The sequence below is a fragment of the Cydia amplana genome, chromosome 9 (assembly GCF_948474715.1).
Source record: "Cydia amplana chromosome 9, ilCydAmpl1.1, whole genome shotgun sequence".
Classification (NCBI taxonomy): domain Eukaryota; kingdom Metazoa; phylum Arthropoda; class Insecta; order Lepidoptera; family Tortricidae; genus Cydia; species Cydia amplana.
Genome location: NC_086077.1, coordinates 5,183,678 through 5,204,203, shown reverse-complemented (window position 1 = coordinate 5,204,203; position 20,526 = coordinate 5,183,678). Strand labels below are relative to the sequence as shown.

General features: G+C 36.2%; 1 protein-coding gene across 3 annotated transcripts in view; it reads right to left on the bottom strand.

Moving 5' to 3' along the window:
• The window catches only part of LOC134650969 (uncharacterized), a 140,461-nt gene that overhangs the window by 107,150 nt on the left and 12,785 nt on the right, over positions 1–20,526 (bottom strand). The window contains exon 1 of one of the 3 annotated variants that reach the window (XM_063505931.1): positions 18,107–18,255. The exons of the other annotated variants lie outside the window; for them this stretch is intronic. The gene's annotated coding sequence lies outside the window, so the exon portion shown is untranslated. Of the gene's footprint in view, positions 1–18,106; positions 18,256–20,526 lie in introns of those variants that run through there. 3 annotated transcript variants of the gene reach the window in all.

The following is a 20,526-nucleotide window of genomic DNA, read 5'->3' as shown; positions in this document are numbered from 1 at the left end:
GTATCGTACATGTAAATTTTCGACGTAGTTACGTAATGAGCTTATTATAGCACCAGATGTACTGAATATGATAAATAGGTACCTATCGGAAATTCGGGGTTTGCTACAAAATATACAAATATAAAACAATAAGGACATATTAAAGTCAATATATATTATTTTACAGATTTATAACCTTAATAATTAGTAGGTAATTGTAAAAGTAACGATCAACTTTCAGTGCAAACATAATTACTCGCAAATTTTATGTGCACATTATGAGTATTTAAATTTTTACTGTTCTAGAAATGCTGTTATAACTTGGCTAGTACCTTGGACTAAACTGTAACAGCTAGTTTCATATAATAATTAATGTTTTATAACCACAAAAACGGTATAAATGACTTGAAGGTATTAATTTAATTATAGAAAATAGCCGTCATATTAATGTTAACCGCAAATTAAGTCCACGTAGCAATTTAAGGGTAAGTTATACCAAGTTTAGTGCGGCAAAAATACAGTCTTCTAGCCTATTAACACAAAAAATTTAAATATATTTTTGCCATAAACAAGGATTTTTATTTGCTATGCAAAATCCAATTTCTTTACGTTTTTGGAAACGGAATATTACTTACCTACAGACGGAATAAAGTTTGATATTTAGGTAAAAGAAAAAATAAAATTCATTTTATGTTTTCTTTCACAAAGGAAGTCTGTTTTTTTTTTCTCCTAGTAGAATCAATTGTGCTCGTGAGTATGAGTAGGAATAATTTAATCTTTCTGGGGGCCTAGCCAAGGTGACAATCGTTTGCAGAAAACGAAACGAAACGCTATTGACTCTCTAACACTCTTATCTCTTCCATATTAGTGCGATAGGGATAGGTTCCTGGCAGAATATCAGCGATGTGGCTTGCCGCATCACCATGCTGAGCCAGCGCCTATTCTCTGCCACGACACATGGTTTTGTGTTTGTTTTATTTTTCATTTACTTTAAGATTTTGTAAACTAATTTTTATGTTAATTTTAAGCTGCATGTCTTCTGTCATCTATGTACCATGTATGTTGTGGAAACGAATAAAGTTTTTATCTATCTATCTATCTATCTAGGTAGCGAATCTTGACTAGGCCCCTTGAGAATTCTAAACACATATCAATGTACAGTCGCCATCAGATATATCGGAGCGGCCAAGGTGTTAACAATATCTGAACACGCACTATAACTCCCTGATTATAGAGGCGTGTTCAGATATTTGTGAGCGCCTTGGCCGCTCCGATATATCTGATGGCGACTGTACAGCTGTACCAATTTTATATAAAAATAATTTCATTCAAATCATAATCGCTATCTTTTGTAAACTTTCAAAAACTAACAATAGTAAAATAATCCTTGGATTCTCTTGGAGCCTCTTAAGTGATCACTATCACTCAAGAGTTAGCGTAATTGATAAAGCAGATGGCGCTGAGATAACTCTTGATTTGTGGCCGTTTGCGAGCAAAAAATGGGTTAATACGATAGTTTCGAGATCAAGATAGTTTATGAATTACTGCTATAGAGATTGCACAATGTGTGGGCTGAGCTTAAAGAGCTTCATTCTTCTTGAAACATCGCGAAGTTTTGGTTAACATTTTATGTAAGTATGTTTGTTGTTTGTTGTTTTGGAGGAGAAGGAAGAATAGGGGAGCAGGTTGCGATGCCCAATATAACTGGCGAGATCAAAGCCACACGACTCGCTGGCTTGGTCACCTGGAGAGGATGGGGGAGGATCGTGCTGTGAGAAGAGCGTATGTGAGGCACTCTGGTGGAAAACGTCCGTCTCGGCGTCCCAGGTACCGCTGGAGTGACGAAGCCCACAAAGACCTGTCCATCAGAATACCCAACTGGCGTGAAGTGGCGCAGGATAGGGCAGAGTGGCGCTCTCTTGTGTCAGAGGCTAAGATCCTTTTTGGGTCACTGAGCCAGTGATGTATGTATGTATGTTTTCTTACTCCAGCTCATAAAGGCTCCCTTTATTCTTCAAGAGCTGATGAGAAAGTTGCATTTTATCCACAAGAGTGACAAGTAATATGATGCAAATACCTACTTACTAAAATTAATAAAATTACTGTCAACTGATCCCTAATAGAAACACTAATCCCAGATCAATACGCCTGAATGGGAGATGTCTATCAATCGGTTCCCATACATAAGCCGTACAATCGATGCTGTTTTTAACACTTGGCTTACATAAACACGCACCTAATATCTAATCAATTTTTTAATTGACATGATATATGGTATCATTGTTATGGGATTGATGACATAATGATTGTAATGGCTTAAATGGTTAAGTTAAGACTAATTAACATGAGAGAGTAATCACTCTATTCTACTAATTTATGACCTGTTTTCAGTTTTAAGAGTGAATTACAGTTTTTAGGGTTCCGTACCGTACCCAAAGTGTGAAAACGGGAAGCTATTACTAAGACTCCGCTCTTCGTATGTCCGTCTGTCTGTCACCAGGCTTGCATGAACAGTGATATCTAAACAGTTGAAATTTTCACTGATGATGTATTTCTGTTGCCGCTATAACAACAAATAAAAAAAAACAAAATAAAAAAAATATTTAAGTGGGGCTCCCATACAACAAACATGATTAAAATATTGCCGTTTTTTTGCGTAATGTACCGAACGCTTCGTGCGCGAGTCCGAGTCGCACTTGGCCGGGTTTTTTTTAGTTTGCAGTGCCAAAATTCATTACGATACCGATTATTTTATTCTATTCTGGTACGAATTATATTTCTATGATATAGGAGGCAAACGAGCAGATCAACGCCTGATAGTAAGGAATTACCGTCGCCCATGGACACCCGCAACACCAGAGGGGTTGCATTACACTATTATTCTATCAATTGATGTTTGGTTTTAACTAATAAAAGCTTGTTAAGGTTTATGAATAACAGTTTTGAAAGATTCACGTCTAGTTTCACTCATTGACATACCTATATCTAAGGACGGGCACTAAGAATGGTGCTAGTTCAGCGGTGTCACTCACGAATTCGAGCCACTCATGCAGTCTAACGCAACTAACTTATCAACCAATCGCGTTGTGGCGTTAGACTGCACGATGAGCTCGAATTCGTGAGTGACACCGCTGAATTAGCACCATTCTTATAGCCCGCAAGGCCTGTCCTTAGATATGTATATGTCAATGGTTTCACTAGACTTATATCCACCGGGATATGGATGGTCGATATAAGTTTAGCAAAGTTTATGAAAATGGATGGGTTCAAAACTGAAAAAGTTACATTGCACAACGCGCTATGGCTTTCCTCTTCATTCGTTCTATCTTGCGGAACTAAAAAGAGGAAAATGTCGCCAAAGCCGGTCTATCGAATCGATCCACGTCCGCCGACCGAATGCGTTTCGATTCCAATCAAATTGGATCCGTGACTTCGTTGTGTGACAAAGAGTTCCGTTGCAAAACAGACGCGACATGAGATTATTAACATGAATGATTTAAAAAATTTACAGTACTTTGGGCTCCAATACTAATATCAACTAATACTAATGTAGGTATCGCGAGCAGTCAATGACGACCTGCGGGCACAGCATGGTTACACTCGACTGTCACTATGCTATCACTTTTGGACTTACATACTTGTTAGAACGACAAGTATGGTAACAAGCTGTAAAAATGCGACCGTGCTACCGCCGCGCCGCTGTAACAGAGTAGGTAGGTAGGCACTACACTTACTATAGGTATATTTGGACATTGTTTTCCAGTAAAAGAAAGAAAAGAAAGGAAATACATTTTTTCAGTGCCACAACACAGTACATACTTAAAAAAAACATCTCTTCAGATACAAAACATCGGACGCTAAAATAGGATCCCCACTGAAAATAATCCGTGGCGCTGGTTTTCAGTGGGGACCTGACTTAGAAAGGTTAGTAGAGAATGCCTTCGTGTACGTACGCCAACGACACGACACACAGAAACACGCAGATGTAAAAAAGTAACACAAAAAATGAAGATACTTACTTAATAATCTAACTAAACACAAAAAACAAACACTGTAAATTTTTTAAATTAGTATAGGTATTTAATACTTATCGACAGTTTTTAGTACCTATGTATGTAGGTACTAACATCTAGTTTGTAAGTTTCGATGTAAGTAGACTAACACAATATGGAATTTAAAATCGGAAATAAACAATTTTTATTTTGTTTTATTTATTTACTTACACATTTTTAGTGTGCAACTGGATATTTATTACTCCTTGGCAGTATGTAGTGCCGCAAAGCGTTTACGCTTCTTACTCCCCTAGTCCCCTCTATTTCTGTCCAACTGGTTCTTTTTACGCTGATTGCCACTACTAATGGCTACATGGGGAGATAAAAAGTTTACAGTAAACGTACTATACTACTTGCGTCGAGTAGTAGTATATGACAATTTTTAAGGTTCCGTATCTCATAAGGGAAAAACGGAAACCGAGTGGCGTCTCCGAAATTACTGGGTCTAAAATTCTGAAAAGATTACACAAAATAGTTCGTTACCTCTAGATGACAGGAAAACCTATATACTTAGTTTATGATCCAACTCCTACGGGTTTTTAAAAACATTTCATTCACGTTCCACATAAAAAAATACACTATTAAAAATTGGGTAATGTACGGAACGCGAGTCCGACTCGCACTTGACCGGTTTTTTATATATAGTAGCTGTCACGTAAAATGTTTGTAGACATTTTTGGAAGTTAAGTAGGTAGTGCCTATGGTTTCGTTCTGAGTTTTTATTTTACCAATCATTTTTGTCCTATTATTAGTCTAAGGACTGAAGGCTTGAGTAAGCTCAAGCATGACTCATTCTTTTTCCATCCATGAGAACGTATACCAACGTAAAAAAAAACACAGAATGTCCTGCTGGCTATTTACACGCAATGATACCAATCTAACATCTCAAGTCATAACACAAACCACTGACATTCCACGCAATCGGATCGATCCAGATCTAATAATCAGCCAAAAATGTTATAACATAACCGCCAGGCATTCCTTATTGATATAAGCCTTTTTGTAACGACCAGTTTCTGTTACGCTAGCATCTAAAGTGTCAAGAATTATTCACTTTTCAATAGTACATACTGCCTTACGCAAGTAACAGACGATCCGGTGCTAAGTGAAAGAGCGTAAGGCTTAAAGGCTTTATATGCGCATACGTCGTTGTGGTACTAATGCTAAATCTGCCCACCTGCGCGTGAGCAGGAGTTATCTAGATAACTGCGCAAAGGCGCTAAGATAGTGACTAATGAGTTATGCCTTTTCTTTTCTATAGGTACATTGTGGGTAAATAGTTTCGGGGTAAATTTATTCCATCTTTTGACAAAATTTACGTGGGCGGCGCAAAAAAAAAAGTGATTTGACCCGGTACAATAGGCACCAGCAAACCGAAATAAAAAGGCACCAGCCTTGATTTGACTAATATTAGTCAGTTTTGTATGAACAAAAATCCTTTACGTCCGAAAATTGTATGTTGAAAATTATAATATTACGATAGATCTTCTAAACGGCCATTATAATACTCGTAAACAAGTTACTGCTTACAAGATTTTCAACTGGTGGCTATTTAATGCTGATTTTTTTTTAAGTTGAATTTTTCTTTGGGTTGGCATTCGCTATGTAGTTTGAAACGGTGATGGTCGCTTCTTAAGAATCTTTTTGTCTTAATGGCTAAGTATTCTGCTGAAGTACTGTCCCTAAGTTTAGTTGATTTATTTCATAATGATAAATTACACTATACATTATTCTTACGCTAACCTATACGAATATACATTATGGTTGTCAATAAATCTGGAAAATCAAATAGCAACTTTCTGAGTATTATTACAGCAACTTAATTTTCATACGGAAATTTCGAACTATATTATGAAGAATTACATTAGTATTGTATTATAAATATTGCTTATAAATAAAATAAATTACAACAGGATGTACTTTAGACGATAATTTACCTATGTATACTTAATTAATATTGCTTTTAAGCTCGTGAGGAATCGCGATTGCGCACGCGTCTCGCAAAGTGGACAGTTAACGTCGTCGAGGATAGATGGCGTTGGACGTGATGGAATGATAGCCGGATAATTAGAAAACGCTCATATATCAGGCTGTCGACTAATCATCCGCACCATTTGTAAGCCGACGTCATAAATTATCTACGTCCTGGTGAGGGAGTTTTCTTTAGGTTCAGTCACACAGGCGCGATTTCCGGGCGGGGCGTGAGCGTTTTATATATAAAAGCGGTGGGCCCCGCTCACGCCCCGCCCGAAAAACGCGCCTGTGTGACGGAACCTTTATAGCGTCGCTGAGATTAAAATGAAATTAAATATAAGAAAATAATATTGGCAATACGACTCAAAATGTAAAAATAAGAGTGTGTTATGAAGTCACTGGTGCCTAAATATTTTTATAGTTTGAACAAAAATATCTAAACATGCACTTTAACATCTTGATAATAGATGCTTTGTACTTACAAATATTTGTAAACACCTTGGGTCCTATTACTTTCCTGTTTACTTAATACACGTAGCTCATATGTTCAGTTTGCCCATAAATAAATGGACTCCCACAATCTTCCATTAATCGCAATACGTCAAACAAATGCGTTATCCAGATCAGAAACCAGTATTTATAATTATTCGATGGCTTTAAAATAGTTCCCTGCGTGCAACGGCAAAACTGTATACAGGATGTCTTAAAATACAGGGTCTATAAAAACTCCAGTCAACCTCAGTACTTTTTGTACCAAGACTGACTGAAATAGCAAAACACATTCGTACGTTTCCGTGAAAATACGATGGAAAATATTTTTTCTCAAAAATGGACGGCAAAGTCGACGTTGCCGGTTAAAAAATAGGTCGCGAAGTGCGTAGATTATGGTCATTCAAAAAATTAAAAAGTTAAAAACATTGCAGTCTCGATTTCGGGACTGCAATGTCGCATACAAATTCCATTATTTAACGAGTTCCAAACTTTTTAAAACTTCAAATGGCCATATCAAATGAAGGCATAGGTCCCTTAAACAGCCAAACAGATGATCAGCACTTATTATTATAAAGCCTGTAACAGACTATCGCACCGCACTGCGACCTTGGAGCGTCGCACCCATAAGTGAGAGCGAGAAACAGATATCTCTTTCTCGCTCTCACTTATGGGTGCGACGCTCCAAGGTCGCGGTGCGGTGCGATAGTCTGTTACAGGCTTAATGTTGGTACCGCGACTATTTAGGTGTCTCAAATAGGTTGGCGTATTTTCAGCAGAAAAATACACTTCTTTTTTTTTTAAAGGCGGCAAGCTAATTTTTTTAATGGTTGTATTTTTTTCTGTGAAAATTAATGGAAAATTAGAACGTTGCTTCTGTAAGTTCTGTAAAATATTTCTATTTCTTGCACCATTTTTGAGAAAAGCACTATATATGACTCGGCTGGAAGGCTACTTACTGGCTTCGGATTCAATTAAACGGACTCCCAAGGTCGTCCGTTTAAAACGAATCCTCAGCCAGCAAGTAGCTACTTCCGAACCTCGACAATAATGTACTATTTCACGACATCTGTATAATGCTTAAGACAGAACAAAAACGTTAACACGCCTTAAATACATATATTATGTACTTACCTATGTATGTTAAGAATATTAAGTCACATATGCGTTTCTAACTTTCTGCCTTAAAATACAAGAAAACGAGTTTAGCCAAAAAATTATAAGATTAATGTAGTGCAGCTCGTATAATCCGAGTATGTTTTTTTTTAAATGTCGATTGGAAAGTGGTTCAAAGTTTCAAATTTGGCTCATGCATTTATAATTTTTATACACCCAAGAAAGAATGGCACAGAAAGTAAATAAACAATAAAATAAAACGGTACCATCGTAAACTCGCAGTGAAGTTGTTCTATTATAACGGTGCGACCACACACTCGCGAATGCACTGCCATAAGAATTTACCGACCAAAGAAAATGAGCAGGAGGAAACTGGGACAAATGAACCGTGGGGAGAAATGTGTATTTTAAACATTCTTGAATATGTAATGTATGTAGCTAAACTTAAATGGGGTTGGCCGGTCGAAGTATTTAGCAGTTAACAGATGGCGCCATCATAGCTTGCCCTTTCCCTAGAATTGTGTCAAATGGCAGTTACCAAATAGTATGATGATGTCGTCTCACGAAAGTTCATATTTTCACCACGTCGTGCGTTAGTGTGGTTTGTGTTACCCCCACTAGCCCACTACCGACATCGCACATTGCCGAAATGTGTGAAACAGTTGATGGTTTTGACCACGGGGCAGTGACACTTGTGACCAAATAGTCAGAGTAGAGGTCTGACATAACAAAACCATTTCATAACATTAGTAGACTCAACTTTTCATTAAACTTAAAAAAAACACTTAAATTATTCTCTCCCGGCGGTTAAAATCTCCGGAGTCTCCTCTCCTTATCTATTATTTATGCTAAATTGCCAACCGTTTTTCAGAAACTTTGCGATGATCGTATCGGTTACGCTGCGTAGTTTATCGTACCTCGTATTCTATCATAAAGTGAAATATATAGGTAATTAAACGTTACGACTTTACTTATGTGCGCGTAATGTTACTAGGTAATAAAACAATATAAATAAATGGTAACTGCTGGTATGGGGTGGGTTTATACTGCAAAGGCCTGCCCGGGATCTACACAGGTGCCTATTATCAGGAAGGCGGAAAATTGTGCAGAATAAAGAGCCTTGGTGCACAAAATAACGACCTCATGTATTGTGGTCGCGACCCTCAGTGATGAGGAATCGAGGAAGAAGAGAATTACCCTGATTTAAACTTTCACGATTTTTACACATTATTAATTTGTACAACGGGACATAATCGCGTATCTAAGTTTTAAGATTTACCTCTGTCCCCGTCTGCTCTCCTTAAGGTAAAAGGCCGTATTTTCATATAGTGTTCTTTGAAAATACGGCCTTTTACCTTAGGAGGGCAGCCGTGGTCTCGGAGAAGACTGGCTAACACTACCGAATATCGAATATCGTTAGTGTTGTGTGTCGACAGAGTGACATCCCTAGTGCGCAAAACGTTCAAGCTGATAAACAAGACCAAGTGCGGGTAGTTCGAAAAACTCGCGCGGTTAGAAGATGCTGATGTCAACTTTAGCCAGTCTTCTCCGAGACCACGGGGACAACGCCGTCCTCGAAACGTCGGAGGTAAATTTTAAAACTTAGATACGCGATTAAGTCCCGTTGTACAATTTTATAATAAGAAGAGAATTGGTAACTATAATTGATTACTAACCGGGATGATTTGATATCTATGATATAGTCGATATAGATACATACCTATATTATAATGTTCACCCAATGTTCAATAATATTTATTATTGCAGACATGAATAAACGTAATACTGAATAAGGTTTTAAAGAGTCCAAATTTATAGATTACTAGTTCCCAGAAACAAATTAGGCACATATTTTTTTTATTTTATTTGCTCCAGCATTACGTAACATAACTGTTTATGTTTATAGCAATTACGTAAGCAATTAATTTAAAAAGTCTGACCGTCGTAATTTACGGTCAACGAGTATACGCGAATGTATGCTAACTTATTCATAGGTTTGTGAGGACTTGGGTGAATTTGAAATTAAGCTGATTAATAGTTTATGGTATGTTGGAAAGTTTTATTTTATTTTACACAGGATATTAATGGTTAAAATTATCTGTATTACCTGTTGGTGAGACTGTACGAATTTTTGAACTGAATGGATTTAAAAACAATTTGAAAACAAATGAAGAGATCACTTATAGAAACAAATATAAATAAAAACAATAATACTTCAAAAACACTGTAGGTACTTGTGTTTAGGGAGTGCTCCTGGTTTTCTATACAAATACAGTACGGGAACCGCGAATTCCCGGGTGTCGCCATACAGTACCGGGAGCATTATCTACTTGTGTTTTTCAGAGAAGACTTATGTTCTTTAGATGAAGAAATGAATAATATAGATGAGCTAATCAAGTTCGTTACATATAATTTAGTTTTTTTTTTCCTTAAATTAAAAGTAGATAAAAAGCTTTAACTAATAAAATAAAAATAAAAATAAATAGAAATAAATAAATCGTTTATTCAGATGAAATAAACCCTAACATACATATTTTTTTCTTCTGCCAAACTGCAGGACAGTTTGTTGGCAGAGGGGACTCCCTTAAAACATAGATGGGTAAACTTAGCTACTTAGGCAATTGCTTAATTAATTGTTAACAGTAGGTACATCTTATTGCTTATGATGGTAACTTTAATTTAATTTTGTCTAATAGAAACATTTTCATTTTAAATTTAAACATCCTAAATGATTTACATTCCCTTATATCATACGGTATTTCGTTATACAATTTTGGGATCAAGTACTTCCTACATCTTTTTCCATAATAATTTTTACCACAAGACGGAACCTCTAACATTTTTTACTGATTGAATAACACTTGTATGGATTTAGGTAGCGTGTACATTAAAAGAAACACCGCTTGTTTATTACAATTATTACAAATTATTAAATCTAAGTAAGAGGTAAGAAACCATACATTAATATGTATAATGGAAATCGGTTTGGAAATTTAACTTATTGATAAGTTACGTACGAAGACACGTACCTAATTAACCTGGAGCCGAACCTTCCGAGTTATAAATATTTTACTTATTATGTAATATCTGAGTCAGGTCAACAAATTCGTTATGGGAAGAATTAACATGAAATTAAGATATTGTATTTCCGTTGAACTCTATTGAGTGAGTAGTATACAGTGTGGAAAGATAAGTCGGGCCCTGGAGGGAAACTACCTTAAATCCTTAAGCTGGCTCATTTTACTTAAAGGAGACATTCCTTTATTTTTAAAAAGAAACAAAACTGCATTCAAAGATTTTCTAAAACTCGCTTGCCTCGCCCGGGACTCGAACCGACTAAAAATTCCAAAAAATAAAAACTCGCAATTTTATTCTACTAGTCGATACAGTTAATGTTAATGATAACATTTCTCCAAGAAACATTATAGGTCTTAAACTCGTCTGTCGTACAAAATATTCATAAAATGTAATATTTAGTAGGTACTCAAGATTATTTTTGACAAGCCAAATTGAAGAAAAAAAGAAAAATACTTTGATTGCAGTTTTGTTTCTTTTTAAAAATAAAGGAATGTCTCCATTAAGTAGAATGAGCCAGCTTAAGGATTTAATAAGGTAGTTTCCCTCCAGGGCCTGACTTATCTTTCCACACTGTATATCTGTTCTAGTAGGATCTGTATCCTAACCCTGTATTCGGCGTGCCGAAAATGTTCACTAGGTAAGCCGAAGTTTATTTTAGAATTTGTAAGGTTCAGATGCCTCTAAAAATAGGCAAGCCGATGGGAATCGAGTTCTATGGACTCGCCGCCGAATATAAGTTATAATAATGGCCCTAATCTTTAAAAAAATTGCGTATCCCCCTTGACCCCTAAATTGCTCCCTTAAATAAGAAACAAGCGGCTTTGATTTATTGACAGTGCTAGTGGTGGTAATTGTTTAAAATTTTAGGCATATACGTCATACGGTCTCTGAGAAAAACGCATTTAAGTAACCGATTTGACAGACCGAAGTGATCCCATAATAGCTCCGTAAACATTTTTCTACGGAGCTCGTAAACATTTAGTACAGGATAAAATGTATAGGCATTTCCACCGATATCAAATCAGGTGGAAAAATACGAATATACTGCTAACAGTGCTAACTCCAACTCTACATTTAAATGCTCAATAGGTGCATTTTAGTATCTTATTTAACCTTATTTTTATACGACACTTCACCTACCTAATAATATTTAGTTCTTTTGACTTGAGGACACTTAAAGTGACAGTCCATGTCCAACCGCAGCTGCACTACTGTTCATTTTACTATGGAAATTGACAGTAACAGCGACGCGTTCAGTACCAGTAGTGCAGCTGCGGTCAGAAGTGAAATGGTACCCTTATAAACGCAGTTATAATTAAAAGCGTTTCCATTTGTGAAGGTTAATGGTATGAAATAAAATTAACTGTATTTTTATAATAAACACGATATACCAACTTCAAGGTTTATCATGATTTCAATGTAATTAGGTAGTGTAGTGAAATATTTTAGAAAACAGGACTTAATTGTTGGTTACCATGCTAGATTTTATTACTGTTGTTGTTGTGTTGCTATTTAAATGCGTCTATTTTTATTCACTTTCAATACAATATTACACCATCAACAGACATTTAAGTTGAAAAACTGTATTAATATATCTACACCCTAGAGCCTAAATGGTCACGTACTATGCGGTTTAAGAGGATTTTCCTCCCGCGGACGCGCCGGCTGTGGGATGAGCTCCGTCGGTTTTGCCGAGGGTCTACAGTTCTTAAAAAAATTACTTTAGTCATAACGTATCATTATCAGGTCAATTATTTAAAACTGGACTTTTATATTAAGCAATAAAGCTCAATGTTCTAATCTTGTACGGGCTGAAATACGAGGATCTCACAGTTACATTCTAACTTTAAGTATATCACTCAAATATAAATCAATAAAGCTACATCTTGATGAAATCGCTACTAAAAGTGAACTCTAGTACTGGTGAATAAAACTCAAAATATCATGACCAAATATATTTCGATGCGAGGTCTGCAAGCCTAACCTAAGTTTACAATTTTTATTCGAATTTTAAACAATTAACGCTACTTGAAATTCGAATTTTAAATAAGCTCCACCTGACCAGCAATTTCGTAACTAAAGTTTTTCAATAGAAAGGAGGTTGGGTCAATTATACATAGTGCTGCAGACATTTTGGACTAGTCATTGAGTTTTCACTTCTGTCGGCACTCCCGGAGTGCAACCCGTTATTTTTTTTATTATAATAATAAGTTAAATTACGTCCACAGAGGCAGAGGAAGAACGAGACGTGCGTTTGTGGGCGTTTTTTTTTTGTTGTCCCAAACACTTTTTTTTCAAATTTGGGATTTTTTTTGTTGTCCCAAACACTTTTTTTTTCAAATTTGGGATTTTTTATGTTTTTTCTACTCAGAATCACGAGCTCTTTCTATCCTAATAGGAGAAAAAAAGTGTCCCAAAATTTCCATACATTTTTCGATCTTTCCATTACGCGACCGCCATACAAAGTCTATGAAAAATGGTGACGGAATGGAAAAAAAAAACCTTAGGACACTTTTTTTCTCCTATTAAGATGGAAAGAGCTCGTGATTCTGAGTAGGTAGAAATAACATAAAAAATCCCAAATTTAAAAAAAAACAAAGTGTTTGGGACAACAACAAAAAAAAACGCCCTTTTGCACCAGGCCAAAGAGAAAATCAAGTGACGTCTCGGGAGCTCAAAACAGTGGCAGAGAGAAGAACGAAATGGCGGTTACTCCACCGACAAGAGCCAGGCTCTTAAGAGTTTAATGTACTACAGCAATTCGGAACACTTTGCCATTTCGCAATGAAGCAATAATGTAAATATAGATATAATAAGTTCTGTAAATATAGTTGTAAGGTTATTTAATTTGTATGTCTGTAATAGGCTGAAAATGGAGACACTAACTATAGAATAAGATCATTTATGTATACCCATATCTTTACAAATAAAATATATTTCATTTCATTTCATTTTTTATGATGATGGCGTCCACAGACGTTTAGTGTCCTGGAAAGTTAGTAAAGAGTTGGGGCCTATTGCATAACATTTTACAACTCATAATACAAGCGGGCGCCTCTTTTCATTCCCTTTTATTAGAAAGAGACTTCCGCTTGTATTATGAGTTGTAAAATGTTACGCAATAGGGCCTTGGTCTCTTTAGTTTTATCGATTTATCTGCTATCTTTCGGGATTTCGCGATGGTTATTTATCTTGCTTTGCTTTAATGAATTGTTTAATCATGAATGCTCGTAGTCTCCTTTTGATATCAGGCATTTGTCCCACATTAACAGTGTTTATTACAAAATACGCATATAAAATTATGCTAAATCGCAGGTCATCAAGAACAATTATTTCACAAAACTACGCAACCGTCAATACCATGAAATTGGGCTTCAATTACACTTTAACACGGATCGGTTTGATTGTGTCCCCATTCAGAATGGTTGCAGTTTTGATAATTGTTTGAATTTTTATTACGTGAACTTTACCTCAGATGGTAAATAAGTTTACAACATTCATGATACTCGTAGTAATAGGTAGGTTTAACTTTATCCGAAACCAAGAAAATAATTTTACATAGGTAATCCTTGATGAGGTTATCCAATCCGAATAATCCGATACACGAAAAAATAAGTGATCCTTAAGATACTATGTACCAGAAGCAAATACATAAGGCAACATTCCAAAAAATAATCAAGTGAATAATCTGATCGAATGTGACTATTTTTGTGACGATATGGCGTCTTGGATAAATTACAACCTACATTTTTAGGGCTCCATAGCCAAAAGGACAGAATCTAAACTCTTATATTTTCATCATGTCCGTCTTATACTCCGTCTGTTCGGCTATTTATTGTACAGTCAGCATCAATGGTAGCGGATGAAACAACGCTCCACTCCATGTTTATCTGCCACCCTCGATTACTTTTCCAAATAGAAATATAAGAATCTCGACAGATGGCGTTCAAAACTAGACACTTTTGATGCAACGACTGATACGCTTCTTTTGACGCTAACTGTACTACAATGAACCAATCGGTGCGTACATCAAACCGAATGGTACAACATTAAACTCATACATAATAATATGATCTTGTTTTAATGAGTCTGGTATTACTGAACGAGATATCGGTTTACGCACGAAAGTTATATCTCAGATGCTTTCACATTTCTTTGAACATGTATACATATTCTCGTTAATTTTATGGCCTGATATAAGGCAATCAGATTTCTTGTTAATTTTAATGGCTTGTGCTTAATGAAATCTTAGTCTTATCCTAGCCGGTTTAGCGGTTTAGCGGTGCAATTAAAACTGCACAAGGCCATGTGCTTGGCGGGGAACAGAACCCTATGGAGGAACCTGGTCTTCAACAGAAGGACATGATGTCACGATCCTCAGTATTGAGGGACCGACTGAAGAAGAAGAAGAGCCGGTTTAGATGGCAATTGAGCATACGATAGCAGATTTTCTGTGTCAATATTGGGTATTAACATAATATAAAATAATCAGCCAACCCTTATTCAATCCTATTTATTAGGTGAAATGTAGCTTTTTTTGGCTTTTTAAATAGGCTATTTAAATCCTACATTCGGAGGAAGAAAATATCTCATAGATACCTAATTGGCGTCAAAAAATAAACTGAGTCTGCGCTGTGCGTAGCTGAGTAGATAAAAAAGTGACCTATAGAAATATAAAATATAATATTATGTCTCCCTACTCTTTCTGCCTGTCTAGAAGCAATTTCATCAGGCAAAACTTGTTATTCTATTTATAAACTCCCTACAGGCCGGATAATATGGCGATGAATAGTTATTACACGTATGACTTATGCATCATAATAACATTAATAATATACAACTACATGTAGCGGTAGGGACGTATTACAAGATGATGTATTTCAACGTTATAGTCGGTCTCGTAGTAAGCGTTTTTCAGCATGACCTAGGGTACCTAACATTCCATTTCTGACCGCAGCTGCACTACTGGTACTGAACGCGTCGCTGTTACTGTCAATTTCCATAGTAAAATGAACAGTAGTGCAGCTGCGGTTGGAAATGAACTGTCACCTTAAGGTACCTTAATCACGCTAATCGCTTTGCACAATATGGCTAAAAATCGAAAAACCCGCCTATATGATACGTGTAAAGGCCTGTATTTATAATCCTAGAGAGGCTTCCAACAAGGTGTATCCAAGAGTAAAGGAATTTATTGTGAGGAAGCGAGCTGGCATTGTGGAAATCTTAGAGTTGATTTTTGTCTAATAGCGGATCTATTCTTTGATAATTATGATGACTTGATGAGTAAGGCTGAATCGAGTTTTCGAGGATTGTCTTCTAGTTATACTTACTCTACAAGAACGTTAAAGGATGGTTGAAAAACTGGATGATAGAACTATTCTTGAGCGTTTCAAAGATACATCTTTCGAAAAACTAAAGAGTTATTATTTTTTTATTGAATTATTTTTCACAGACCGAAGATACTAAGTAGCGTTATATGTCACCTTATAATAATTGAGGAGTGTCTTTTCAAAAGGGTTAATTTTTCTGGGAATCTATTTCTAAATTGGACCTTAAGTTTTCTTGAGCAAGGTTCTCTCTAGAAGTACCGCTAAGAAAAAAATAAACCCTTTTGAAAAGACACTCCTCAATTATCCACAGATGCTTAATTCATACGTACGTATTAAACTTTTTACGTGCCTTAGCCTATCCATTATAAATAATTGTACAACCGACAACAGCCATTACTGCTCATTGTGTTGAAAAGAAAACTATTTCTATCACGCCACGACAAAAAGTATAAAAAAATAGCGGTTGTCACCCGCTGTCAAGTCGGCTCGTTTAGGTAATGAGACATTGACTGTAAAAAATTGGCTGAAAAACTGTAATATTTGGTCCAGAAAAAAGCTATAAAAACTGAAGAAGTGACCTAGTCTCTAGTCTTCGTAAAAAACCTAGGACGTTAAGAAGTTTAACTGGGCCATTTTATTTAAAGTTGTCCCCTATACACTTTTATTTTATAATTTGTGAATTTATATGTTATTTCTACTCAGAATCACGAGCTTTTTCTATCCTAATAGGAGAAAAAAAGTGTCACAAGGTTTTTTCCCATTCCGTTACCATTTTTTCATAGACTTTGTATGGCGGTTTCGGAATGGAAAGATCGAATGGAAATCTTGGGACACTTTTTTTCCCCTATTAGGAATTAGGATCAAAAGAGCTCATGATTCTGAGTAGAAATAACATAAAAAAATCTCAATTTTGAAAATAAAGTGTAGGGGACTTTAAATAAAATGGCCCAACTACCTGTCGGCCTAGCCAAGCTGACAATCGCTTGCGCTACGACAACGAAACGCTTTGTGTCTCTCTCATCATACATCACTCCATATTAGTGCGACAGTGATAGTTTCGTTCGCTACGGAAGTAAGGTATTGGCATGTTGGCTACGCGGCCAAGTACAGTCAGCATCAATAGTAGCGGATGAAACATCGCACTAAAAGTATCTGCCACTCCGGAATGCTTTTCCAAATAGAGATATATACATACCTAATATCTTATTACACTTCGTGTTCTTAAAACTCTTAAAAGCATCTGTCATAGTCTAATTGTTTTACATACTAATATAGAGACATAGGTAGGTATGTCTCTTTCTGTTAATTTATTAGAGAATGGTAGATTCTTTTGACGCGTAGTCCGATCCGCTACTTTTGATGCTGACTGTACTTCGCATGGCATAGGGTCGGTTGCACCAAACTTTAGTCTTCGTTAAAGAGTTCGCTAAATTTCTATGTATGGAAAGTTTCATAGTAAATCACCGGGGCGCGCCGGCTGACGTTGATCAGTCTGTCAAATGTGGTTGGTGCCACCGGCCCTTAGACATGCTTACTTACTGATGTTAACAGTCATTACAATAATACAAATTAATTTTATCGTAATTTATTTGCAGGGTGTTTCGAAATTAAAATGTTTTATTTTTCAAAGGATTTTTTAATGTCCTCCCTCACTTACGCTTGTATTGTATTGTTGTTGTTGTATTTAGATTATTTAGATGTTTATGTTTTAATTATTATTCTAGAGAAACAACAGTAAAATATAAGCTAGATAAAAAAATCACGTTTCTGGTACTTAACTTACCTATGATTATTAATACCTATTTGTTGTAATGGCAGAACTGCCAAAAAAATCTTAGATCTTTTCTCTGTAAAAAAGTTAATTAGTTATAAGTACTATTTACCTATCTATTCTTAGGTTCATGTGATACAGCCTGGTGACAGACAGACTCACCCGTTGTATAAGGAACCCTAAAAAATATAGTACCTGCCTGCCTAACCTTTTTTGTCACCTGCCAACTATTTGAATAGTGTCAAAAAATAGTTTATTAATTAATAGTAAAAAAACACCCCTAATCTAATTTAAAAACAAAATGAAAATCAGCTTACCTTTATACACTATTTCAATCCCCATCCACACACACACAAACACAGTCCCAAATCACACGCACATTTCAAAACTCCAGTAACTGTCAAAAACTCCAGTAAATTCAAAATGTTCGAATTCAAGATGGCGCCGCGTGCGCACGCATCGGACGCTGGTGCCGGACTAGTGAACTTGGGGTTTCAAGTCAAGTTTGCGGGCGTACCTATACGAGGGGTGTTCAAAATATTCTCGGTATGAGAATGAAAACAAACAAGTACGAAAAGTTTGATATTTTTATTTTTCAATATACTCCCCCCCTATGTTCATACACTTAAAAGATCGATCAATTATTTTTTTTAATCCCTCGTAAAAATATTTTTTATCTTTCGTATAAAAATGCTCCTCCACTGCCGCCTTCAATGCTTCATCGTCAGAAAATTTATTTCCACGCAGATCCTTTTTAAGATTGGGGAGCAAAAAGAAGTCGCTGGGGGCTAAGTCCGGACTATACGGTGGGTGAGTAACAGTTTTAAACCCACATTCAACAATAGCTGCCTTGGCAATATGAGCAGTATGGACGGGGGCGTTGTCATGCAGAAGCAGAATACCTTTGGTTAACTTTCCTCGCCTCTTTTCTTTAATTACATCCTTTAATTGACGTAGAATGTTAGCGTAGTACTGTCCTGTGATATTTACACCTTTTTCTTTATAATCGATTAGTAATACTCCTTCACAATCCCAAAATATCGTGGCCATGACCTTGCCAGCTGAAGGGATGACCTTGAACTTCTTGGGATGAGCTGAACCCTTAATGTGCCACTGCATGGACTCTTGTTTACTCTCTGGGTCATAATGATGAACCCAGGTTTCATCTCCAGTAACTATTATTTGCAGCACCTCATCAGGATTTTCACCGCACAGGTCAATAAAATCGGAACAACAAGCTACACGCATGTCTTTTTGAAGCCGAGTCAGCATTCGCGGAACCCATCTTGCACTTACTTTTGACATATTAAGATGGTCATGTATAATATCATGTACGGTACCAATAGAGAGATTGGTTACTTGTGCTATAGATTTTACCTTCACTCGACCATCTTCCAATATAAGTTTTTCCACTTTATCAATATTTTCTTGTGAAGTAGCTACTACAGGCCGGCCAGGTCTAGGGTCATCTTCAATACTCTCCCTTCCGCGTTTAAACTCGCTTGACCACTTTTGAATGGTAGATAAAGAAGGAGCAGACTCACGGTAAACACAATCCATTTCCTCTTTTATGGTTTTTTGATTTTTACCCTGTTTTGTCAAGAATTTTATCACGCATCGATGTTCTAATTTAGTTAACATTGTCAATTCGCACATGATGTTCATGTTTGTTCAGCAATTGCAGAAAAACAAAAGACTATCTCGGTTCGAATTATACTTTTTTTTAATGTCAATGAATAAACCTTAGCGGCCAGTAACGAAAGAAATTTTAGAAGAGGTCGTAAGATATCAATACCGAGAATATTTTGAACGCCCCTCGTATGCTGTAGCGCTTTACTTTAATAGCTTATCGGATTACTATTAAAGTAATGTGCCGCCGTCGGAACGTTTCCAAAATTGTGAAATATCCACAAAGAAAAATTATGGACTCTTCTCCTATTTTTACGGAAGTTTTCCATTTCCAAAATGAAAGTGTTCTTTGTGTCCTGTGAAATTTTCCTGAAAATTCCGACAACTTTTCCAATTTTTTGGAAACTTTCCGCAACTGCCAATAGCGGCTATGGAGCTTAAAACCCTTGTGAGTTCACTGTGATAAAGACTCAACGAACTATTTTTCACTTTTACGTTTTTTAAAGAGTCACTATGGTAGGTCGAAAATTACTATAGTTCGTTTTTTTACCATTAGAAAGAAGGTAAGCGATCTTGACATGTCTTTTAATTGAAAAACGCTTTTTAAAAATCAGTAACTTATACTTATGAAAGCAGAAGAATATACATGATCGTACTCGTATTAGATTCATAATTGTTACCTTTTTGCCGTGACTTATTTTTAAAACATGTTTTTCAATTAAAAGACAGGTCAAGATTGTTTACCTTTTTTCTAATGCTAAAAAAAACGAACTATAGATATTTACGTTATATTTTCTTTTAATCCTCGGCCCTTTTTATATGAAAAACTATCGAGATAAAATATATAATAAATGAGATGAATTACTAGTTTCCTGGCAGATGTTTGGAAAGCTATTAGGCATAATTGCGCTTATCCCGGATAGGGAAAGTTCCTTCGTGCGAAGCATCGGTAGCCGAGCGGTTGGGCGTGTGATTTTAAAACTATAGGGCGTGATGACGGTTTTGACGGCGGATCTGAAATGTATGGGAACTGGGAAGATCCGCGGAACCGGATCCAATAATTTCATACCTACATTTCGGGTCCGGATTGCAAACCCTAGGCTGAATG